General features: G+C 39.3%; 1 protein-coding gene across 2 annotated transcripts in view; it reads right to left on the bottom strand.

Moving 5' to 3' along the window:
- LOC127435058 (dedicator of cytokinesis protein 4-like) overlaps positions 1–27598 on the bottom strand; it is a 149984-nt gene that overhangs the window by 122156 nt on the left and 230 nt on the right. The window lies entirely within an intron of this gene.

Raw genomic sequence — 27598 nt, 5'->3', positions numbered from 1 at the left:
CCTGACATGACCCTCCAGTATGACAATGCCACCAGCCATACTGCTCGTTCTGTGCATGATTTCCTGCAAGACAGGAATGTCAGTGTTCTGCCATGGCCAGCGAAGAGCCCAGATCTCAATCCCATTGAGCACGTCTGGGACCTGTTGGATCGGAGGGTGAGGGCTAGGGCCATTCCCCCCAGAAATGTCCGGGATCTTGCAAATGCCTTGGTGGAAGAGTGGGGTAACATCTCACAGCAAGAACTGGCAAATCTGGTGCAGTCCATGAGGAGGAGATGCACTGCAGTACTTAATGCAGCTGGTGGCCACACCAGATACTGACTGTTACTTTTGAGTTTTTTGTTCTTGTTCAGGGACACATTATTCCATTTCTGTTAGTCACATGTCTGTGAAACATGTTCAGTTTATGTCTTAGTTGTTGAATCTTTTTATGTTCATACAAATATTTACACATGTTAAGTTGGCCAAAAATAAAAGCAGTTGAAATTGAGAGGACGTTTTTTTTGCTGAGTTTATTTTGATGCATCAATATATTAAAATTAGCCATTTAAATTAGAAGCCTAATTTGCTTTCCAACTCACTTAGTTGGCCTTATGTTTAAAAGTCTGGCATAATAACATTGGGAGACCACAAGAGGGTGATATAACATTTACTGAAGCCGGGTCGCAGTCACAATCAAACACACACGACAAGCTGATGCGGCACAGCAGATGGCAGTCCAAAATTACAAAGGTTTTTGTACTTCTTCAAGAATGAACTAAGTGACATTGATGAGTTTGCAGGTTAGTGGGGAACGTCAGAGGGAGACCCAATTTTCATGGGGGACTAGATTTCTTGACACCAGTACACTGCACGAGTCTGTTTGTTTGTTTGTAGCTTGCAAGCCTGCTTAGCATTGTTTATTCCTCTACGCTCAGAATTGTATCCTTTGCCATTTAACAGCGTACTTCTTTTTTTCCCCTGCTTTTTTACTGTGTATATTACCCCGCACACCCTTTTTTTCCTCTCTCTGTGCTCATCTACATCTTGCATTTCGACTGCGTGCATTCATTTTCTCTGTGTTTTACATGGATTACTGCTTCAATCTCAAACATCTGCTGATCAGGAACCAACACAACAACAGCAAACAATTGTGTGAGGGATTTACATCGATCTCAAACCCTCGCCGCTTAAGAACAACCATAACAACAACAACAACAAACAATTGCGGTAAGTCATGGCATCCGCTTATATTACTGCTTCCTGAATTGCATGCCACATGTTTACTATAGCTTCTTCCATCAGCAGTGAGGGGTTTACATGTGATAAATTTAAGGAATTAGTTGACAGAGAAGGTTAATGAGTTAGAGGCATGCATCTGAATACTAGTGGAGGTCAGTGAGAAAGAGAAGCCAGTAGATACTGTTTTGGATGCGGGTAGAACAGCGAGCAACACACACACTTTGGTTCTGGCTGTACAGCCCCCACAGCAGGGCGTTTGGATGACATCTCAGTGGCATACTCACTCAGCAAAGTGACACCACTCTCCCGTTCCTGTTAAGATTTCCAATCGATTCTCGCCACTCAGTGATGAACCCACTGAGAATCATGTTGAAAGAGCCCTGGTTATAGGAGATTCTGTTGTAAGGGATGTGGAAATAGAGACTCCAGCCACTATTGTTAAATGTATTTCCGGTGCCAGAGCGTCTAACATCAGATCAAATTTACAAGTGCTGGCTAATGTTAAACGTAGATTTTCTAAAATTGTTATTAATGTCGGCACTAATGATGTCTGGCTTCGCCAGTTGGAAATCACTAGAGATAATGTTAAAGAGATATGTGAACTTACAAAAAAGATGTCACACATGTAATATGCTCTGGCCCCCTCCCTGCTCATCATGGTGACAAGGTTTATAGTAGATCAGTATCACTGAATGGCTGGATGTCTGAGTGGTGTCTGGAGAATAGCACAGGATTCATAGACAATTGGAAGAGTTTTTGGGATAGACCTGACCTGCTAAAAAGATTTTAGATCTTAGTGCTGCCTTCGACACCATAGATCAAGACATTCACTTGAATAGGCCTGAGAATGATGTTGGCATTTGTGGACTTGCATTAGCATGGTTTAGGTCCTATTTTGCAGACTGCTACCACTTTGTCTGTGTAAATGAGGAATTGTCAAAATCAAACAAAAGTTAAGTATGGAGTGCCACAGGGATCCAGTTTTAGGGCCTCTGCTTTTCTCCTTATGTATGCTTCCCCTGGGAGATATTATCAGCAATCGTGGAATACGTTTCCACTGTTATGCGGACGATACCCAACTTTATATTTCTTCAAAACCCGACAAAATTTCACAATTCTCCAAATTAGCAAAGTGTATCAATGAAATCAAAGATTGGATGGCCAGAAATTTTGACAAAACAGAGGCACAAATTATTGGACCAAAAACCTCTGCTAAAATATCATTTGACTCTCGATGGATATACTGTTACATCGTCTTCTACAGAGAAGAACTTAGGTGTTATATTTGATACCAATCTGTCCTTTGAAAATCAAACTTCCAATGTTTGTAGAACAGCATTATTCCACCTCCCAAAAAACTCATTAATGTGTTCATGACCTCAAGATTATTGTAATGCATTACTGGTAGGATGTCCTGCAAGTTCAATAAATTAACTTCAATTGGTTCAAAATGCAGCAGTCAAAGTGCTGACTAGAACCAAGTAATATGATCATATTAGCCCCATTTTATCATCATTACGTTGGCTACCTGTTAAATTTCGAATTAATTAAAACATTGTGTCAACTACGTACAAAGCTTTGAAAGGTCTAGCACAGCAGTACTTAAGTGACCTTCTACCATGCTATATTCCATGACGTTCATAATGATAACAAATTCTGGCCAAATAGTTCCTAGAATACAAAATCCACAAAAAGAGGTAGATTATTTTCCTATATGGCTCCTAAACTATGGAATAGTCTCCCTAACACTATTCGGGATGAAGACACACTCACTCAGTTTAAATCTAGACTAAAGACTCATCTATCTAGCCAGGCATACACCTAATTTATCCATCAACTCACAATTAGGCTGCTGTAGTTATGTCTGTCGGAACCAGAAACAAACCAGAAACATTTATCAGAAACATTTATCATGCTCTATAACTCTGCAAAAAAATTAATGGCATTTACACCATTCTTTTTGTTCTATTTGTTTCCCTGTCTCAACCTCGGGATTCATATCCCGGTTACCAGAGCTGGCCAGATCCAGCTCCGTTCCTGCTTGGTGCCAGACTCCACTGCTATGTGTCTCTGAGTGATGAAGACTAAATGCATCCAGTGCCAGCCAGACATTACTTCAGTCTATTACGATGGACTTGTAGTGAGAATCACCCTGGCACCAACTGAAATGAACTGGGCCACATGCACGACACCAAAGTATGTGGTGATTTTTGATCACACTTCACTTAAGGTGTACGTGTGTGTGATTATTAATATCAGACAGCCCCTCCCTCCATCCTCGGGGCACCAGCTAAGGAGTTTCACCTTAACAGTAAAATAATTATCCAAATGGACATTAATCTGACAGATTCATAATTTTCGGCCAAACCCTTTAGAGCTCTTCTGTATCATCAACACAAGGAACACACAGTTGTAATAAAATAAGTTTTATTTACAAAAAGTTGGATGATCTGTTATCCTCTCTCTCAAGGTGTGAGACCAGAAAGGGGAAGTGTTATAGAAGTGTATCCTGTTAATGACCCTCTGGACAGGGACACAGGAAAAAGTTGTTTTAGAAGTGTATCCTGTTAATGACCCTCTGGACAGGAACTCAGGACAAAGGTGTGGTCATCCGGAGGATAGTTTTATACCTTCCTGATGAGGAGATTTCAGTTTGGCGCTTCTTGTTTCAGGGTTATGATTGGCTGCCCACACAGTGTGGCTCACCTTCCCTTCTATGTGTGGAACATTTGCATATTTTAGAGAAATATTTAGAACAATGTCTTTAAAGTTTCATCTATGCATTGTTCCTTTTCCAAACCTCTTCAAAAATACTCTTGGCATTTTTCTGAAGATATAGAGACCACACATTATATTGAAAGATTAAATATTATGCATGCATTAATTTATACCACCATAGTTCAACTATTGTGCTAACTGAACAACTGCAATTTGCATAAACAGTTGTGAACAAACATGAAGTGGATGTTTTGCAGTTGATGTCCATGTTAGGAGTAAAAGTCTGTGTGTAAAGACTTGTCTTTGTGGCTTCTTTGTTTCTGCTTTTGCCACATGCTAAGTTAATGCTGCTTCGAGAGGTCTTAAGAATTTGTATGGTCCTTCTCACCTCTGCTCTTAGGGCAAACCTTAGAATTGGGGGTTTGAGAGGATGCTAAGAAACCACTCATGGAACAATGAGAAGTCTTTTCCAACGTTTTGGAAGATCCAGGGCCTTACTTTCTGAAGTATCTGGTATTTGTCCGAGCAGCTTATCTGATGGCTGCGCTTGGTATTTGTTTGTGTTGGTCACTGTTTCCCATTAATTACCTAGACTGTGGCCCACTACTGTCTAATTTGTCCCACCACAGTTTCATAATGAACCAAAAATATATTTACACTTCTCATAATAACATAAAAGACCTCTAAATTTTGGCGCCGTTGCTTCGGCAAGGCATCTCTCACTCCCAGTCAGTCAGTGACACCGTGTCATCACCATTCATATCTATACAAGCAATGTGTTTATGATTACATTTATACTAGAGCACAAAATTATTTACAAGAGCACAAAGTTCTTCATAGATCTAGCCTCTTAATTTTGCCCTCAAAGTGCACCAGATTGATGCATTTAACTTTAAAATGTAAAAAAAATTATTACGGGGGAACATGCTCCCGGACACCCCTAGAGGGTGCAAGGCCCACCCACCACAGTCTCACAAAATCCTGTAGGAAACACTGATTGGTCCTGCCATGATCCAATCAAAATGGAGCCACTCTTCTTTGCCTTGATAGTTAGGGAGGGGCTCAGCCATAAACTGACTCCTGGAATGTTATCTGGTCCAATTGTTCACCACAACTTCAGGGGATGAACTGATGCCAACTCCAACCATAAGACATGGGATACTTCATGTGCCACTGCCTGAACCTTGGACTTAGGATAGACCTCACCAAAATGACCTGCCAGTTGAACTGCGATGCACATCACTGATCACTGCCTGCATCACCTTGGTCTAATGATGGACAACTCTCTTAAAATGGAATACATAGACTATCAATTTATTGTCAAAAACAGCCTTCATTGGCCAAGTAACAAAGAACAATGCATCAATTCGAACTTCTGCAGTTAATCCAGGATGAACTTCAAAGACATTAGTCATTAATCTTACAATTCATACAAAATCTTTGTTTAAACACTGGCCCTTAACACTTACTTTGTTTACTAAATTTAAACCATGACTTGCACTGCATATTGCCAAAAGTATTCGCTCATCTGCCTTTAGACACATATGAACTTAAGTGACATCCCATTCTTAATCCATAGGGTTTAATATGACGTCGGCCCACCCTTTGCAGCTATAACAGCTTCAACTCTTCTGGGAAGGCTTTCCACAAGGTTTAGGAGTGTGTTTATGGGAATTTTTGACCATTCTTCCAGAAGCGCATTTGTGAGGTCAGACACTGATGTTGGACGAGAAGGCCTGGCTCGCAGTCTTCGCTCTAATTCATCCCAAAGGTGCTCTATCGGGTTGAGGTCAGGAATCTGTGCAGGCCAGTCAAGTTCTTCCACACCAAACTCGCTCATCCATGTCTTTATTGACCTTGCTTTGTGCACTGGTGCGCAGTCATGTTGGAACAGGAAGGGGCCATCCCCAAACTGTTCCCACAAAGTTGGGAGCATGGAATTGTCCAAAATCTCTTGGTATGCTGAAGCATTCAGAGTTCCTTTCACTGGAACTAAGGGGCCAAGCCCAGCTCCTGAAAAACAACCCCACACCATAATCCCCCTCCACCAAACTTCACAGTTGGCACAATGCAGTCAGACATGTACCGTTCTCCTGGCAACCGCCAAACCCAGACTCGTCCATCAGATTGCCAGATGGAGAAGCGTGATTCGTCACTCCAGAAAAACGCATCTCCACTGCTCTAGAGTCCAGTGGCGGCGTGCTTTACACCACTGCATCCGACGCTTTGCATTGCACTTGGTGATGTATGGCTTGGATGCAGCTGCTCGGCCATGGAAACCCATTCCATGAAGCTCTCTATGCACTGTTCTTGAGCTAATCTGAAGGCCACATGAACTTTGGAGGTCTGTAGCGATTGACTTTGCAGAAAGTTGGCGACCTCTGTACACTATGCGCCTCAGCATCCGCTGACCCCGCTCTGTCATTTTACGTGGCCTACCACTTCGTGGCTGAGTTGCTGTCATTCCCAATCGCTTCCACTTTGTTATAATACCACTGACAGTTGACTGTGGAATATTTAGTAGCGAGGAAATTTCACGACTGGACTTGTTGCACAGGTGGCATCCTATCACAGTACCACGCTGGAATTCACTGAGCTCCTGAGAGTGGCCCATTCTTTCACAAATGTTTGTAGAAGCAGTCTGCATGCCTAGGTGCTTCATTTTATACACCTGTGGCCATGGAAGTGATTGGAACACCTGAATTCAATTATTTGGATGGGTGAGCAAATACTTTTGGCAATATAGTGTAAATAACTAATACTGGTATTATATTCATGCTGTTTAGCCAGAGGGGAACTTGCCCCAACAGTGAGCCTGGTTTCTCCCAAGGTTATTTTTCTCCATTAATCAACATCTTAAGGAGTTTTGTGTTCCTTGCCACAGTCGCCTTCAGCTTGCTCACTGGGGTTCTAAATACAATTATTTAATTATTCAATGATTTTTTTATACACAATTTACAATCATATTTAATCAAACTACACAACGATGACTCTAAGACTTTATAGATATTACAGTGTAACAGGTAAAGAAGGGCAAGGAGGAGGCGGGAACCGTCTGAAGAGTCAACGTAAGTTTCATAACATAAATTAACTCAAATCAACTTAAACACAATCACATAGACACACACACACACACACACACACGTAAGGGGCCACATGTGGCTCTCTCTCTCTCGAACTCGAACTGGCACCTCCGGCTCCTCTTATCCAACTCCTGGCTGATTAGCACTCCTCCTCATCACATTCCTCTATCCCCCGACTCAGGCCGGGGACACCCCCGGCATGACGTACTCCCCTCCCCTCCTGGGCTAGATGAGGGGAGGGTAAGTGGAGAGGGAAAGAGTGAGGCGGAGCGACAGTGTGAGAGAGAGAGAGGAAAGAGAAACTTGTTCGCTGGCTCCCGGACGCATTGTCATTTTAATAACATAAATTAACACAAATCAACTTAAACACAAACACACAGACACACACACAGCGGCCGCATGTGGCTCTCTCTCTCTTGAACTGTTGCCTCCGGCTCATCTTAATCCCCCTCCCGGCTGATTAGCCCGATTCAGGGCCGGGCATGTGTCCTCACGTCCCGGCCCCGCTCTCCTCCTCGTCACATACAGTTTCATTTTCTGTTAATGCATGATTTTCTGTAAAGCTGCTTTGAAACTATGTGTGTTGTGAAAAGAGCAACACAAATAAAAATGAGTTGACTAGTGTATGAAACTGGTGTAACAGCGCAAACTGAACAAATTGAAATGGCGATATTTATTATGCAATTATACAATAAATTATACAATTTCTCTGTATGTAGCCTTGAATAGGTCTTTCATTTAAGCTTTCAAAAAACAAAACGACATATTTGTATGAAAGATACATACACTCACCAGTCACTTTATAGGTACACCTGTGCATCTGCTTATTCATGCGATTATCCAATCAGCCAATCATGTGGCAGCAGTGTAATGTATAAAATCATGCAGATATGGGTCAGGAGCTTCAGTTAATATTCACATCAACCATCAGAATGGGGAAAAATGTGATCTCAGTGATCTGAGTTATCGTAGACTTTCTGTCAGCCCGAACCAGTCTGGCCATTCTCCATTGACCCCTCTCATTAACAAGGCGTTTTCGTGCACAGAACTGCCACTATCTGGTTGTTTTTCGCACCATTCTCTATACACTCTAGAGTCTGTTGCACGTGAAAATCCCAGGAGATCAGCAGTTACAGAAATACTCAAACCAGCCCGTCTGGCACCAACAATCATGCCATGGTCTAATTACTGAGATCACATTTTTTCCCCATTCTGATGGTTGATGTGAACATTAACTGAAGCTCCTGAACCATATCTGCATGACCCATACACTGCTGCTGCACGATTGGCTGATTAGATAATCGCATGATGAATAAGTAGATGTACAGGTGTGAAAATGTGACTATATGGAAACATCCCTCGTCAGCAACTTCATATATTGTGAATATTAATAATAATATATAGGTGATAAAATCTTATCTTTGTAAATATTAAATATAGACCACTGTACCGAAGCCAAGTCTTTGTCATTTCAAAATAAGAGTCCCCAGTGTGCTTCAGGCTTGTTTAGTGTTAAAAATCCTACGTTGTGCACCAAATCTTCTTTTTTTTCTGATTATCATTGGGATTTCAGTTGAAAAATAAATTACATATTGGATTTCATTCATTTTGGCCTCTGGTCTCTATGTCTCTGCACAAAACTATCGGCCGATAAATTGGTTATCTGCCTTTTCCAACACATTAGTTATCGGTATCTGCAAAATCCAACATCGGTCGACCTCTACTATATATATCTGAAAAAAATCCAGATATATCTTGATAATCATCTGTAAAATCCTCTGATTATCGATGCGTGAAAAGGCATCGATCCCAAGCTTACTATCTATCTATCTATATCTATCTGAAATTGGGAAAAAACTGATACTTCAGAGAATGGCAATATTTTTCCTCACAATACAGTATCAATACTCTAAAAAGTCAAAAATCAATATTTTAATCAATATTTTTTTTCACAAAAACATTTTTGAGAGAAAAGGAGAACACTTTTCATATTTCTAGTAAAAGGAGATCACACAAAAGTGAAAGCATCACACTAAATGTGCTGCAATCTATGTCAAATGTCTCATTCACATTTCATTACCTGAGTGACATGCACGTTTTATGCACAACAGCCACTATTGCTAAAAACATGAGATAGATTGCAGCATGGTTCAAGTGATGCATTCACTTTTGTGAGCTCTCGTGTTATTAGTGCCTAGTATTGTTTCACAGGAAAAAAAAAAAAAAGCAGTGTGGTTTAGCGGCAAGTGCTATTTGAGGACGTCAAACGTATGTGACATGCAGCGTGTCCCATTTACACACAAGTATTTATAGCATCTTCGCTCATTATGCTAACCCACCTCAGCGCTGGCAACCACAACACTCTAGTCCAGACCAACAGGGCATGAGATAGAAACAAGTGTGTGACCTTCTTCCTAAGTTAAAGGGATAGGTCTAGTTGACTTCAAGGGAGACGTTAGGAAAAATGTTAGCCTCAGACACCATTCACTTTAATGGCATGGAAAAAAGATTCAATAAATGGTGACACATGAACATCAGATTATGAGAGTGATACCCTCTACCCTAACAACTAATCATGTTTCTTGGGACTAGATCTAGTACTATGATTAAGGATGGGTTAAAGTGTCCATTTGAAAAGTAATATGCAATGATGATTTGCCATAACAGCTTTATTATTTAATTAAGTCATTGGTTCCAATATTTTCATTATTTTAGACTAAGAGATTATACTAAGAGATCTTGATTCTTGTTGAAGTAGGCGATGACTGTTCCAAAATGCCGGTTGAATAAATCGACTCTGGCTCACATTTCTTCCAAAGTCTATGTATGGCATGCAAGCATGAGACAGCAGAAGACACTCCATTAGTATTGAGACTTCCTGTCTTCATCACAAGAGAGCGAGCTGCATTTGTTCGCTGTGGCACACGACTCTCAGAGGGCGAAGAGAGCCCGATTCAGCCACTCGACCAAACAAAGGAGATGCATTACAGACTTTGCCGCAGAGTAGCACTTCATTTAAGACATAAATTGCACCCTGAGAAAGTCAAATAAGGATGCTAGGTGGACAGCTATCAAGGAGTGGTCCAAAATGTGGGCCAGTCTGGCTGCTTTGTGTTCGAACAGCCACAGGGATGGGCATAAACCACCACCAACACAGATGCTTACGAACACCCAGCGTCAACCCAGCGCTGGAATGCGACAAATCTGTGAAATAGCTTCTGCCACAAGACATATGTGTGTCATGTGTCATTGATATATCTATCAACAAAGGCTTCATTTGCTAAATTAAAACATTTTAAAGGGCAAAAGAAAGTTGCTGAACGTAAAACAAAGGGCCAGAAGCAAATGAGGAAATCCCTGAATGCTCGTAAACTGTCGGATGCCATTGTCGGAATGCTAAGCAGACCCCATTCAATCAGCGATGAGAAGGAGAAAAGAGGAACTTGCCTCTCCGGACGAACTAACTTCAGATGATTAAAAGAAAGTGATTTATTGGATCAGGAAATCCAGCAAATCTCTCCACATTGAAGCAGAAGGCTTAATCTTTCAACAGAGCAAACAAAGGAAACGGATCCCATAAGGCAACATGTGTTTAGAGAAATGGAACACTTTGCTATCAGTTTTGCTGTCAACAATTGGGTGCACTTGATAAATCCAAAAAGGCTGCAAACAATGGCTTTCAAACTAACAAAAAGTTTTAAAGATTAAAAGATATCTTTACTCATGAAGAACAGGGTTTTGTGGCATCTTATACTCAGTAACATCCACTACACAGGTGAGCGAGTCTCGAATCAATTAATCTTGTCAATACGGGTTCACACAGCAAGGAGAAGACATGCGAACAATCAGCAGGGTGTTAATTAGCTACTTAAAAGAACTGCATTAAGTACAGCAGAGAAAAAAGGGGGGCTGTGTTCACACAGAATCCCTGAGAGGGAATACTGCCCCAATCCTGGCCTTGCTGTGGGGTATAAGTGATCTAGATAGCACACCAACTCCATGAGTAAGTGAGGCATCCAGTCTTGGCGAGATGTGTTAAAGCAGCAGCATATGGTGTGGTTGCTTTGACAACAGCGGTCAGGCGAGGCTACTAATGCAGTATCGCACTCCTGACAGCTTAGATAACAGCTAATAGCTTCTCAGGTCCACTTGCGGTTCACTCTTTTCCCCACGGACCGAGCAGAGAAAATCTGTCGAGACATGTACATGTGAGTGAAATTCTGGAACGAAAGACATAAAAAGCTTTCAGTGGCCAAATGAATTTGAAAAATTGGAATATTAAAAGGGATATTCAGAGTAATTTACAACTTAAAGGTGCACTCAGTAATGTTTTCCTCATTTAAAAGGTTGAACTCCTAAAGACAAGAATTGTAATTTTGCAATATATGTAGGAAATCTTGACCACTCATATTAAAATCAAGACTCCAGTCATATCAGTAAGCTTATAAAAGCTGTTTTATTCTACATGGAGAGGGTCTGCACATGGGGGCTGCCATGTTAAAATCATATGACCTGCCGAATACTACTCGCTTAATCTCAGTAACCGTCCTGTTATTTGACACTTTCACTCATAGATTAAATAATCATAGCTGACTGTGAATCCTAAATTTCTACAATGGCATCTGAAACTAAAAACTGCTGATTTAAAATTATGCTGCATCCAAGCCACTAGGTGACAGTGTAAGTCCAAAATGACACAAAGACAAAAGTTACTGAGTGAATCTTTAATGCCTACGGAAAGCGTCTGTTGATGAACACAGAAAATATTTTTACCTAGGGATGGGAATCGTAAGGAATTAGCAATTCTGGTTCTGATTCCAATTCCTTAAAAGTTCCATTAACAATTTTTGCTTTTGAAGAAGAAATATCTGAAAATACGAAATGCAATACTGTCCTTAGCAGTCTGTTGCCAAATGATGAGATCTGCCTAGATGATGAGACTATACTGGTCGTGCTACACTGGTAGACTCAAAAGAACCAGCTAAAAAGAGTAATTTCTTCAGGAATCAGACTACACTGTTCACGCTGTATGTTTTCGCACTGTAGATTCAAAAGAACAAGCTCATAAGAGCCATGTGTTTGGGAATCGGTCTACACTGGTCACGCTGTACGTTTTGCGATGTATATTCAAAACAACTGGCTCATAAGAGTCATTTGTTGAGGAATCGGTCTACACTGTTCACGCTGAAAGTTTCTTGCTGTAGATTCAAAACAGCTGGTTTATAATAGGCATGGGCATTTTGTTAATTTTGTCTACTCAAGTAGTCGAGTACTATGTGCATACACTCACCATGCACTTTATTAAGAACACCTGTACACCTACTTATTCATGAGATTATCTAATCAGCTAATCATGTGGCAGCAGTACAATGCCTAAAATCATGCAGATATGGGTCAGGAGCTTCAGTTAATGTTCACATCAACCATCAGAATGGGGGAAAAATGTGATCTCAGTGATTTCGACCGTGGCATGATTGCTGGTGCCAGAATGGCTGGTTTGAATATTTCTGTAACTGCTGATCTCCTGGGATTTTCACGCACAACAGTCTCTAGAGTTTACTCAGAATGGTGCCAAAAACAAAAAACATCTAGAAAGTGGCAGTTCTGCAGATGGAAACGCTTTGTTGATGAGAGAGGTCAACGGAGAATGGCCAGACTGGTTCCAGCTGACAGAAAGTCTACGGTAACTCAGATAACCACGCTGTACAATTGTAGTGAGCAGAATAGCATCTCAGAATGCACAACATATTGAACTTTGAGGTGGATGGGCTACAACAGCAGAAGAACACGTTGGGGACTTTATTAGGACCATAGTGTCTGGCTGAACCGTGTATTTTCAAATATGGTTGGCGTGACAGGAGACGCCATAATCATCACATTTTAATATGCATGTTAAGTCAAAAAAATGTTGAAGACCCTGTGTTCTGTTACATTCAGCTGTGCTCCATCTAGCTGTTCGAAAGGAAGAACTTGCCTGGTGTGTGTGCATGCTTCTCCAGAGTGTTGAGTGCTGTCTCTACCCTGGAGAGAAAGTCATGGTGCACTGATGATTTAGACTGGAAGATACCACTGAAAATCATAATCTCAAAATTAAAAAATAAGGCCCCATTTGACAAGTTTGTGTACAATTATCACTGGATTTCAAATTTAGTGAAAAGTTCCATCATGCATAATCATTATCAATCATCGTTTGCATGATCGATCATTGCTGTCACTACAGAGTACTCAAGTACTCGTGCCCATCGCTAGCTTATAAGAGTCATTTGTTTGCGAATTGGACTACAATGGTTGCGCTATACTTTTTCCACTGTGGATTCAAAATAACCGGCTCATTACAGTCATTCGTTCGTGAATCAGACTACACTGTTGTACACTGGTCGTACATTTCACACTGTAGATTCAAAAGAACAGTCTCATAAGAGTAATTTATTTGATAATCGGACTATAATGGTCACGTTAAACATGTTTTACGCTGTATATTAAATAGAACCGGCTTAAAGGAGTCATTTGTTCAAAAAACAGACTACACTGGTTGCACTGTGTTCCACGCAGTAGATTCTAAAGAACTGGCTCATAAAAGTCTTTCGTTCGGGAATCACACTAATCGTATAAATTCAGAAGAGAGGCAGCACTGCCGCTAAATAGCGCTGCAGTGTTTTAGTACAGTGTTGCATCCACATTGGTGGAAAAATGCATGTTCAGGAACCGTTAAAGTCATGAAAATTATACTGTTCCATTTTTTTTTTTTTTTATGTTAACATTTCAGAATAACAACTGGCTGTTGGTTCACAAACCTATTTTGACTCTTACAGTTCTTTGGTCTGAATTACAAAAGTAATCTTCTGTAGCAGGCAACTGAGTTGAATGTTTTAAAAGCAGAACTGTGAAACTTGTATTTTCTTAAAGGACTTAAAAGGATTCTGTAGTAAATACATTTTTTTTATTTTAACAGTAAAGTTCTCTAATCAAAAATTTTGATCGTTTAGACCTATTCGCGATTCCACCCTCTTGCCTTCTAGGTTCTATTTTAATTGTAGTTCTATAAACATGTTTCTCAGTCATTAGTAGCAGTCGAAATAACTAAATAACCTGGAATATTCTGTCAAGAACAGTGTGAGAATCCAGACAGCTGGCAAACACATTTTGTATCATTTTCTTTATAATTTATGTTATAGTGTAGCAAAGCTGCCTTTACTAAAATCACAGCATATCATCTCTCAGAAGTGGTTTAACACCAAAGTAAGGGTGAGTCGAGATCATACAACCATCTGATTGGAGCAAAAACACACAGTGGGATACTGGAAACTCCACAGGTCTTCTATAATGAAAATATCTTAATGAGAAATCGCTTTGTGGGTGTGAAGAACATGGAACAGCCGCTGATAGCTTGGCATTCCATGTCTAAACATTTGTTTAGATGTCAGATCTAGGTCTGCAACTGGATTTTTCATCCTCAAATACACTGTCAGACTAAGTACAAACAACAAAACTCTTATACGAGCGCACACAACAAATAAAAGGGTTTCAGCATTCTTGATTCGGGTTTGTGGTTCTTTGAAGGTATTGAAAGTTCACTCCATTTTAGATTCTTCAGATCAGATTATTGGTTTCTGGGTTCTTAAAACAAGTGCAGTTAATTTTCTAAAGAACTAGAGAATTAAAAGTAATTTTGTATCTTACAAATGTTCTCATGAAATCAGGCTGTAAAATTATGTTTGGGTCTTTTCAATTTGGTTATTTTTCAAGTAAACATGAAAAATGACACTATTTCAGGGTTTTTCCTGGGTTAAAAATGGTCTTCGTGGTAACTTCGGTCATCCACATGCTTGAAGTTGGTTCAATTATTACATAATTGCATTTCATGTTACATTGGATTTTAGTTATTTTTCACAATATAGGACCTTTTTAATTCAACACAGATTTTTTTTTTGTTTTTTTTTTACTTTAAGGTGCTATATACGAAATCAAACTAAACTTAGGCTAATTTAATTAACACCTTATTTCTAGAATTTATTTTTTAGGAAGACTAGCTAAATTGACCATACGACAGAAATGAGGACCCATCAATGGTCTTGCCTGTGCTTATATGGCATTGCACTCTAAATAAAAGGGCAAGTACATAAAGGGGTTTAAAGTCTGGACCTTCAACAAATAATGGACAAAGTTTTCCGTATGGCTTATATACACTGGCGGCCAAATGTTTGGAATAATGTACAGATTTTACTCTTATGGAAAGAAATTGGTACTTTTATTCACCAAAGTGGCCTTCAACTGATCACAATGACTCAGGACATTATTAATGTGAAAAATTACTATTACAATTTGAAACAATTGTTCAGAACTTCTTAAACTAATTCAAAGAGTTCTCATTCAAAAATCCTCCATGTGCAGCAATGACAGCTTTGCAGATCCTTGGCATTCTAGCTGTCAGTTTGTCCAGATACCACACTTCCTGTAGCACTTGCCATAGATGTGGCTGTCTTGTCAGGCACTTCTCACTCACCTTACAGTCTAGCTGATCCCACAAAAGCTCAATGGGGTTAAGATCCATAACACTCTTTTCCAATTATCTGTTGTCCAATGTCTGTGTTTCTTTGCCCACTCTAACATTTTCTTTTTGTTTTTCCTGTTTCAAAAGTGGCTTTTTCTTTGCAATTCTTCCCATAAGGCCTGCACCCCTGAGTCTTCTCTTTACTGTTGTACATGAAACTGGTGTTGAGCGAGTAGAATTCAATGAGGCTGTCAGCTGAGGACATGTGAGGCATCTATTTCTCAAACTAGAGACTCTGATGTACTTATCCTGTTGTTTAGTTGTACATCTGACCTTCCACATCATTTTCTGTCCTTGTTAGAGCCAGTTGACCTTTGTCTTTGAAGACTGTAGTGTACGCCTTTGTATGAAATCTTCCAATTTTTTTTGGCAATTTCAAGCATTGTATAGCCTTCATTCCTCAAAACAATGACTGACTGACTAGTTTCTAGAGAAAGCTGTTTCTTTTTTGCCATTTTTGACCTAATATTGACCTTAAGACATGCCAGTCTATTGCATACTGTGGTAACTCAAAAACAAATGTTAAAAAGACAATGTTAAGCTTCATTTAACAAATTAAATAGCTTTCAACTGTGTTTGATATAATGGCAAGTGGTTTTCTAGTACCACATCAGCAATTTAGCATGATTACTCAAGGATAAGGTGTTGGAGTGATGGCTGCTGGAAATGGGGCCTGTTTAGATTTGATCAAAAATGACTTTTTTCAAATAGTGATGGTGCTGTTTTTACATCAGTAATGTCCTGACTATACTATGTGATCAGTTGAATGCCACTTTGGTGAATTAAAGCACCAATTTCCTTCCAAAACAGCAAAATCTGTACATTATTCCAAACTTTTAGCCACCAGTGTATGTTCTGTTCGAATTATGTTTGATATTAGGTAATACACTGCCCTTTTTTGCCTTTAGATATTCCTAAAGATTATTTAAATTATTAAGAGCCTAAATAAAATGAAAACTGTGTAGAGTGGGAAACAAATATTTTCACTAGCACAGTCCCAACTCAGTAAAGTGTTCTTCTCATGGGAACAGTCAGAATATTATAACAAATCTCGCTGAATTTTTTTTTTTTTATGAAAAAAGATTTATGAAATATTTATTTTGCTGAAAATGATTTATGAAAAATAGTAGACTTAACACATTTAGAAACTTTAACTACAGCTGCCACAATTGTAATAAAAAATTCTATTAGATTCCACCATAATAGGTTAGCATTTGTAATATCACACTGCAACATTTTTGTCAAAATATCAGTTACTGTTACTGCTGTAAAATCGTAATCAATATTGGTGAAGATGTGTATTTGAAAAACCTTTATTTTGGCACGTCAAAATAATCCAGCAGACCGGACCCCTTGCGTAGTCATGTGATGGCTCGCGCGAGTCACACCAAACTCGCACAAAAACCAGGCTTCAGTTGTGCTGCACAAACGCGTGTCTCAGATGAAAAGCATATTTAGTGCGCATAAAGCATGATATGGGCAAAAATATTATCACAATATTTTTTTCATATAGTTCGTTATCGATATTTATCACGATATATACATATATCATACCATTAATGTGCATTCCACATGTTTGTTAAGGGGCGGTCACACTACACTTCACCCTCCTTCACTCCCATTTAAAAACATTGGCTCCTAAACTGAAACATTAAGGAGCCAAATGGGTGTTTTTTGTAGCCAAATCACAGATTTTCTCGATTTAGATTGCTGTTCAGAAACAAGATATAAAGCCAAATAAAAGGAAGTCAGCTGATAACCCATTCATCGAAAATTTAATAAACATTATATATAGTTGAAAAGATAAGTTTGCATTCCCTTTTGTCTCATAAATGTTCACACTGCTTTCATAATTTATACAGATATAAGAGATAAGATTTATTTTTTTGTATTTAGTACTGCTCTTCAGAATCTACATTCCAGAGATTTGCATATAGTATGCATATAGTAGTGTGTTGTCTTATTGAGCACCAATGAATGTTTGCACCTTGTGTAATTGCAAGTCCCTCAATTGTCCTAAGTGTCAAAAGCTTGATATAATATATATATATATATATATATATATATATATATATATATATATATATATATATATATATATATATATATATATATATAAAATATTGCCTTAGTCTTTCTTTACTGCTACTGGATGGCCCCAGACACAGAGACTACAAGAGTGCAAATTGAATGAAATCCCAGATGCAGTTTATTGTGCTACTCCAACCCCAATCAATAATTACATGAAGAAAAAAAGTGGTACACAATATGGGACTTTTAATTATAAAGAAGCCCGAAATACACATGGGACTCTTATTTTGAAATGTCTGCACTCCCAGTTGTGAGCTCACTGACGGCTGATTCGCTGAGAAAGTGAATCTGATTCAAACTGCTAACCGGAGCTCCTGAGTTCAAACCCTCAGTTCTTTTCGGGTGATTCATGAAAAAGATCAGGTTCAGAAGAGTCATTTGTTCACAACTCTCTCACGCTGGGTCTGTTGTTGTGTGCAGTGCAGGAGCTTGTCAAAAACAGAACGGGTGACACTTGTTGTGCGTGTTCTAAAAATATATTCAATAACTCACAAGATGATATCTGATGAAACCGCATATGAATGTACACAACCCGACTGTCACCAGTGGCGACTAGATTTTAAATTACTGACGCAATCAATTATTTTTGGTCGCATTTGTAACCATTTTAGTCGCAGTCTGGAGCCCTGTGACAAGTAAACTCCAGAGGGTAAGCTACATTTGAAGTACACTCAGTTTATGATTTAATCCTACATCTTTAGCTGATGTTTGACTCCACTGAAAGACTTTGTGATGCTCCACACTCCAGCTCTGTAGGTGGCAGTAATGCACCATAATCTGAATTGCCAACCGTCAATAAACATCACAAGAAGAAGAAACACTTTCTTTCCTTTGACAGGGCAGTGGATAATGAAATTATTTTTAACTAAATAGTACATAAATAAACAGCAATGGTGTTGATGTCAGAGTTGTTGTTGTGTTCAATCGACAGCTGTTGTATTGCATTGTCATAGCTGTCTTGATCGGTACACAACAATATTATATTAGCTGGATAGCTAGCTGCTAGCTAGTGGCTTCCGAGCCTCATTGCCGGTTTCCATGACTGCTGGGCTGCCTGCTAATACTTCATGACAGGCAGATTTCATGACTGTAATTCAGTTCGCTAGTTGTGTGTATAACTTTGCTGAACTGCTTGCGTTTTTAGTGACACGTATCTGATTCGATCGACTAGATGTAGAACACAGGCTAAATATCGAAGATGACTCAAGTTTATCATTGACTTCGAAAATATATTTTTTCCGATAAATATCGGTATCATTTTATCATCCAGTCTTTGAGATGAATATCGTTAATTTTGTTTCAGCAGCCAGTTTTGCTTGGGCAGCCCCCGAAAACTTTTAATTGCAGGAAAAACCCTGTAGTTAAATCAATACAGTTCCTAACCCCTCCCCTCCAACCACCTGGCTTCATTCAATGCCCACTTTTCACAGTTCACTCGATTTCAGATGGATAACATCAAGGTTTTTCTCTGTGCGGTGTGTGTACATTCTTTAAAATTTCTCCTTTTGTGTTCCAATGAAAAAAAAATAGCATACAACTCATACAACCCGAGAACAACATGAAAGTGAGGAAATTATGACAGAATTGTTGTTTTTGGGTGAACTATCCTTTTAAGAGTGATGAACTGAATAGTATGCGGGAAAGACAAATGATAGTTAAGGAAGCAAGAGGTTTGACAGAAACAGAGATGGATGGGAGCAAAGAGAGGCCACAAATGGGAAAATATTAAGAGCATCCAGGGAATGTAATGTGAAGGGAGGAGAGAGGAATTCAAAAGCCAGTATAGAAGAGAGACTGTTGAGAAAGACTCTGTGCTCCTGTTTTTGGCTTGCTCGCTCACTGTCTAATAGGATGTGGGGGATGTCGACAGAAGGTGTCACACTGCCTCTCAAAGTCGTATCTATAGCGTTGTCTGGGCCAGACACTAACAGCACTCCTGCCTGCCAAGAGCACAGATAACGGCCTTCTCTTCACATCTGTCTCTCGCTCATACACGATCCCTATTCGGACAGAAGCTTTCACTCTGCATTAATGAGGCATTCATAACCATACTTAATTACATCCACGTTCCAGCCGCAGAGGGTGTTTTAATAATCTCCCTGTTTACGTGCACCCTGAACACGAGGTCAAAGGTCAAAGGGATTATGAGGTTGGGGAGTGTGCGTATTTTAGGATCAATAACAGGATTTCTGGAAAGCACCAGGCTTCGGTTTCAAAGGAAGGGGGGGGATTTCAGGTATCAGAACGGATCTGTTCTTTGCAAGCGAGGCCGTTTCTGTAGCCTGTCTTTGTTTGACTATTTTATGTATGCATCCATAACATTCATTCAAAATTTAATCCTTTACGACAAATCTCCACTTTCACTTTCAGAACGTGAAAGCATGTGAAAGTGGAGATTTATGGTAAAAAAAGGACTTAAATATTGATCTGTTTCTCACCCACACCTATCATTTCACTTCTGAAGTTTTATGGATTACTTATATTCTAGCCTTCGAAAATCCCAGGAGATCAGCAGTTACAGAAATACTCAAACCAGCCCATCTGGCACCAAGAATCATGCCATCATCACTGATATCACACAGATTTTTCCCTATTCTGATGATTGATGTGTACATTAACTGAAGCTCCTGACCCGTATCTGCATGATTTATGCACTGCACTGCTGCCATATGATTGGCTGATTAGATAACCACATGGATGATTGCTGGTGCCAGATGGGCTGGTTTGAGTATTTCTGTAACCACTGATCTTCTGGGATTTTCACACACAACAGTCTCTAGAATTTACTCCGAATGGTGCCAAAAACATCCAGTGAGCGTGGAGAATGAGATGACAACAGAGAATGGCCAGACTGGTTCGAACTGACAAAGTCTACGGTAACTCAGATAACCGCTCTGTACACACAATTGTTTGAGAAAGACAGCATCTCAAAATGCTATTCTGAGATGTGGGTTGGCGCTGTTTTGGCGGCACAAGGGGGACCTGCACAATATTAGGCAGGTGGTTTTAATGTTGTGTATGATGTTTTACCTTGTGAATTTCATTGTTTTTTGAAAATGTACAGTACTTTCAAATCAGATGATTGCAACACACTCTAAAACAAAAAAGTTGGGACAGTCGAGTGTTTACCACTGTGAAACATCACCATTTCTTCTAAAAACACTTATTAAGCATTTGGGCACTGAAGACACAAGTTTAAGTTTAAAAAGTGGAATTTTCCCCCATTCACCCATTATGCAGGTCTTCAGCTGCACAATTGTACAGGGTCTTCATTGCCATATTGTGCTCTTCATAATGCACCACACATTCTCAATTGGAGATGGTCAGGACTGCAGGCAGGCCAATCTAGCACCCGCACTCTCTGCTTATTTGGCCAGTATGTGGTTTGATGTTGTCCTGCTAAAAATCCCAGGACGTCCCTGGAAAGGACGTTGCTGGATGGCAGTATATGCTGCTCCAAAATTTGTACATGTCTGTCTGCATTAATGGTGCCCTCACAGATGTGAGAGTTACCCATGCCATTGGCACTGACACACCCCTGGCCCATACAGACACTGGCTTTTGGACCTGATTCTAAGAACAGCTTGCATGGTCCTTTTCCTCTTTGGCCCGGAGAACACGATGGCTGTATTTTTCAAAAACTATTTGAAATGTGGACTCATCGGACCAAAAAACACAGTTCCACTGTTCTACTTTCCATCTAAGATGAGACCGAGATCAGAGAAGTTGGCAGCACTTCTGGACAGTGTTGATGTATGGCTTCTGCTTTGCATAGTAAAGTCTTAACTTGCATCTGTGGATGCAGCGGCGAGTGGTGTTGACTAACAAAGGTTTACTAAAGTAATCCCAAGCCCATGTTCATGATATCCATTACAGATGAATGATGTTTAAGACAGTTATGTCTGAGGGATCGGAGATCATGTGCATTCAGAAGTGGTTTTCGTCTTGCCCTTTAAGCACTGAGATTTGACCAGATTCCTTGAATCTTTTAACTATATTGAGCACTGTAGAGGGTGAAATGCCCCAAATCCTTCCAATTTCTCTTTGGGGAGCATTGTTCTCAAAGTGCTGGATTATTTGCTAAAGCATCTGTTGGCAAACTGACTAAAAAGTCTCAAATGATCCTTGCTTTTTTAATTTTTTGTATTAAAAAAAATTCTCCCTTTTCTCCCCAATTTGGGATGCCCAGTTCCCAATGCGCTCTAAGTCCTCATGGTGGCGTAGTGACTCGCCTCAATCCAGGTGGCGGAGGACAAATCTCAGTTGCCTCCGCATCTGAGACTGTCAATCCGCGCATCTTATCACGTGGCTTGTTGAGCGCGTTACCGCGGAGACGTAGCGCATGTGGAGGCCCACGCCATTCTCCGCGGCATTAGGGTTGCAGCAGTATACCGGTTTCACGGTATACCACGGTATGAAAATTGACGGTTTTCATACCATGTACATTTGCTTATCTACAGTATTGAGAAAAAAAATGCAACCAGACGGAGAATCTCACCTGCACGTGCGCATCTCCTTTCCTCCTCGATTGCCTGTCAGACTTGTCAACTTGCGCCACATGCAGCAGAGAAAATGACAGAGAGAAGCAGGCGAGGGTGTCTGACATAAGTGAGTGTGTGTGAGTTAAAGCAGTGTTTCTCAACTGGTGGGTCACAGGTCTATTCAGACTGGGTCGCGGACAGCAGGGAAAGAGCAATGCCACGGTTCTCCCATTGAAGATATTTCGGCGGCCGCCAAAGTGATAGCCTATTTAGGACTGCCGAGGCAGATTTAATGATAATCTCGCAATCAGCTAAATGCTTCTCATCTGCACTTCCGCACGAGTGTAACGGAACCAGCTCGTGATCATGATCTGCTCTTCGCTTTCCTCCTGTGTAATATGTATGTTCTGTTTGAATTATGTTTGAAATTAGGAAACAAACGGGATAATAATGGGCTCATATAAGTAAATATGGGGGGAGAGAAAACTTCCAGTCGCTTTTGTAGTTGATGTCACTTGATGCATGTTCTTGTACTTGAAAACCATGAACAAAACTATGCAACAAAAAAGGAAATGCGACCCAGGATACATTAAATACAGGTTACATTTTTACAATGGTGGGTCACCGCTTGATTTCCAATGTAAAATCTGGGTCCTGAAGCAAAACCAGTTGAAAACCACTGAGTTAAAGGTACAGACAGGAGCAGTCTGGCTGTGCTGTCGCGCACCTACAGTATATGTTAATTGTTAATGACCATAGGACATTACTTTAAAAGCTCACACAGCTGATGTTATTTTTCATTTAGTAGTTAATTTAACATGCTATGCTAACATGTAAACTAACATGCTTTAGTTATATAACATGTTATAGTTACATGCTATTTTTTAATCATGTTTATATTTCGGTTTATTATTATAATTCTGTTAGCTTTCTTATTTATTCTATTTATTTTCAAAAGTGAGACTTTTTTTTTTACACATACTTCCATTAAAAAAAATGGTTTCAAGTTTCAATTATAATAAAGCATTTGTTCAACCAAAAAATCTTTCCGTTTTCACTCCTTTAAGGGTCAATGTAACTGATAATAATAATTGTGTAATACCGTATACCATGAAACCGTAATATTTTCTGAGACGGTTATCGTACTATGAAAATCTCATACCATTGCAACCCTACGCGGCATCCACGCACAACTCACCACGTTCCCCACTGTGAGTGAGATCCACACATTATAGTGACCACGAGGAGGTTACCCCATGTGACCCTACCCTCCCTAGCAACCGGGCCAATTTGGTTGCTTAGGAGACCTGGCTGGAGTCACTCAGCACGCCCTGGATTCGAACTTGCGACTCCAAGGGTGTTAGTCAGCGTCAATACTCGCTGAGCTTCCCAGGCCCCCCTGATCCTTGCTTTTGGAGGACTAGGCTGTTTTTGGAGGCTCCTTATACAGTATACAGTACTATGACACAATTGCCTCACCTGTTTAACATCTCCTGTTTCACATCGCCTTGTTATTTTAACTTGCCAAATTGTTATAAGCCTTAAACTGCCTCTGTCTCAACTTTTTTTGGAGCATGTTGCAATCATCTGATTTGAAATTAATGTACATAAAAAAAAAACAAAGAAATTCACAGGTTTGTTGTAGTGCTTTCAATTTACAAATCACTTTGTTTTGTTTTTATTAGCATTTTTCATTCTGTCCCAACTTTTTTGGAATTGGGGTTGTATATAAAAATAAATCATTAATAAAATAAAATACAACAATCACAAATTGTTTAAAATTAGCTTATTTTTCATTTAAAAAAAAAAATAATAAAAAAATTGTCACAATGCAAAAAACCTAATGTCCTAAAAATGGGCTTCATTTTCTGTATGTAAATTTTTATTTGGTTTTAATTATGTTTTGATATCTTTTGATTCTGAGCATGTTCTTAACAGGTTTCATGAGATTCACCCTTGTATGGAAAGGAGTAAAAATTCCTCAACAGACATTCAAAAATAGGCTAAATATGCACACACAAAAAAAAACCCTTCCAGCTTAACGAGGGGGCTTGATTTTTTTTTTAGCTTAAATGAGGGGGCGCAATTTGAACGTTTCTAAAAATTGTTAACACAAGGGAGACTGATTCACTGAAAACAGTCACAGACAGCTGAAGTCAACTCAAAAGTCAGTCATATTCCACCCTCAATCTATTTCAAGCTCTTAGTTAATCACATTTGTCTTGCAAAATGAAGACAGCAAAGGAAGAAACGCACAACAAATGAGGGTATTTCCACCCATTCAGCGTCTACGTCGTTTCCTCAAATGCCAAGGCTGTCAAAATCATGTTATCATATTATGCCTAAAAAGATTCTTCCTAGTTCCTGTTAGGCAGGTAGAAAACAGCTAGAAAGTCACAAAGGGGCCATTTAGAGAGTTACACGACTTGGATTTAAATACCTTGTCTTGATTTAATTAGCGGTAATTAATCCAACTGAGGGCTAAGTAGTGTTTTACTGCAGCGACTGCGGGAGTTCATTCATATTTCATCAGTGGCTAAAAACCTCATTCTAAACTACTCTACATAGGAGAACCACTTGCCAGCCTCCAATTAAACACAGAAATATGGATTTTTGTTTCTGGTATGGGATCAAACGAAAAAATATAAAACCACTGGAGGTAAAAGCACAAAATCCCTTTGGGAAGTCTCACTTTTGGGAAGTCTCACTTTTAAGTAATAAATGTAAAGCGAAATGACAAAATCCTTTGAGACATCACCATAATTAAAGACAAGATCCTACAAATGAATACATTTGATTTAGGTCTAACAAGCATTCTTTTGCCCACTGGTTGCAATATCTGATCTTTGAATACATTTACTACGATAAATCCCATTGAACTATCTGGCAAAGATTCAACAGGAAAGACTGAGTTCACATAGACAGCATACAGACCATCTTAACCTGACAACCAACCACACCAAGGGTAAATACATACAGCTGAAGTCAGAAGTTTTGTCAGAATAATAGTGGAGAGAATGATTTATTACAGCTTTTATTTCTTTCATCACATCTCCAGTGGGTCAGAAGTTTACATATACTTTGTTAGTATTTGGTAGTATTGCCTTTAAATTGCTTAACTTGGGTCAAATGTTTTGGGTAGCTTTCCACAAGCTTGTCATAATAAGTTGCTGGAATTTTGGCCCATTCCTCCAGACAGAACTGGTGTAACTGAGTCAGGTTTGTAGGCCTCCTTGCTCGCACACGCTTTTTCAGTTCTGCCCACAAATTTTCCATCGGATTGAGGTCAGGACTTTGTGATGGCCACTCCAATACCTTGACTTTGTTGTCCTTAAGCCATTTTTCCACAACTTTGGAGGTATGTTTGGGGTCATTGTCCATTTGGAAGACCCATTTGCAAGTGAACTTTAACTTACTGGCTGATGTCTTGGGATTTTGCTTCAATATATCCACATAATTTTCCTTCCTCATGATGCCATCTACTTTGTGAAGTGCACCAGTCCCTCCTGCAGCAAAGCACCCACACAACATGATGCTGCCACCCCTATACATCACGGTTGGGATGGTGTTCTTCAGCTTGCAAACCTCACTCTTTTTCTTCCAAACATAACGATGGTCAATATGGCAAAACAGTTCAATTTTTGTTTCATTAGACAAGAGGTCATTTCACCAAAAAGTAAGATCTTTGTTCCCATGTGCACATGCAAACTGTAGTCTGGCTTTTTTATGGTGGTTTTGGAGCAGTGGATTCTTCCTTGCTGAGCAGCCTTTCAGGTTATGTCGATATAGGACTCGTTTTACTGTGGATATAGATACTTGTCTACCTGTTTCCTCCAGCATCTTCCCAAGGTCCATTGCTGTTGTTCTGGGATTGATTTGCACTTTTCGCACCAAACTATGTTCATCTCTAGGAGACAGAATGCGTCTCCTTCCTGAGGGTTATGATGGCTGCTTGGTCCCATGGTGTTTATACTTGCGTACTATTGTTTGTACAGATGAACGTGTTACCTTCAGGCATTTGGAAATTGCTCCCAAGAATGAACCAGACTTGTGGAGGTCCACAATGTTTTTCTGAGGTCTTGGCTGATTTCTTTTGATTTTCCCATGATGTCAAGCAAAGAGGCACTGAGTTTGAAGGTAGGCCTTAAAATACATCAACAGGTACACCTACAATTGACTCCAATTAGCCTATCAGAAGCTAATTGGCTAATTGCCTAAAGGCTTGACATATTTTTTTGGAATTCTCCAAGCTGCTTAAAGGCACAGTTAACTTAGTGTATGTAAACTTCTGTCCCACTGGAATTGTGATATAGTCAATTAAATGTGAAACAATCAGTCTGTAAGCAATTGCTGTAAAAATGACTTGCGTCATGCACAAAGTAGATGTCCTAAACGACTTGCCAAAACTATAGTTTGCTAATATTAAATCTGTGGAGTGGTTAAAAAATTAGTTTTAATGACTTCAACCTAAGTGTATGTAAACTTCTGACTTCAACTGTAAATGAAATAATTGTCTATGCTCTGAATGAAACAGTAGCTTACTACTTACTGAACTCACTGAATATTTGGCAAATCTGGTCGGTCATCTGAGTAATTCATCCATACTGAAAATGTGCATATTGTGTCAAATATATATATATATATATATATATATATATGCTACATACGGCAGAAATAGTAAGAGTAGTACGAGTTTGTATAAATCTTGATGATACAACCAAATCTTCACTTCACTTAACCTAACCTCACCAAATGTCACCAATCCAGTATGAACAGCGTGCATTACTTTCAATCAAGAAGGCAAGATAAAAAATAAAAAAACACTTGATTCAGCTAAGTAGGGAAAAATTTACATGAAGTTAAACCAACTAATTTAAAAAGCTGACACACACATCAACCATGGATACGAAGCACCACATACACCTGATCACATAAGCATCTTCTAACAAGACACTTTACAGGTGAGCCAGATGAGCAATACTTCATAAAACTAACAGATCATGCATACAATCTATAACACATAATCACACATACTCTGATGTTTCCTAATATCTATGAATAATATTATAAGCACAACCACATTCTTCAAGGATTCAATTTCTAAATATTTTTCTTTATTATTAAGCATTTTTTTTTATACCGAGTCAATAACTCTAATTCTGACAGATGTTATACTGAACTGAGGAAAAGGTTGTTTGAATGCATCATGTTAAATGCATTAGAGAAAAACAGACAAGTAGTCTTTATACATCACACAGGATGTGCATGTGATAGTTTATGTTTAACAGACACAGTCATCACAAACATATAATCAGTTACACAAATAAAGTGCCAAAACACTTATGTTTCAGTGTCAAATAATTGTAAACAAATCAAATATAGCTTAAAGTCAACAAAGGATGCAGACTTTGCGTTAGGAATAAAAACAAACACTGTATTATCGGCTGCCGCTA

The sequence above is a fragment of the Myxocyprinus asiaticus genome, chromosome 45 (genome assembly GCF_019703515.2).
Source record: "Myxocyprinus asiaticus isolate MX2 ecotype Aquarium Trade chromosome 45, UBuf_Myxa_2, whole genome shotgun sequence".
NCBI classification, from domain to species: domain Eukaryota; kingdom Metazoa; phylum Chordata; class Actinopteri; order Cypriniformes; family Catostomidae; genus Myxocyprinus; species Myxocyprinus asiaticus.
The sequence above is the reverse complement of the archived record's forward strand: the minus strand, read 5'-3'. Positions and strand labels throughout refer to the sequence as shown.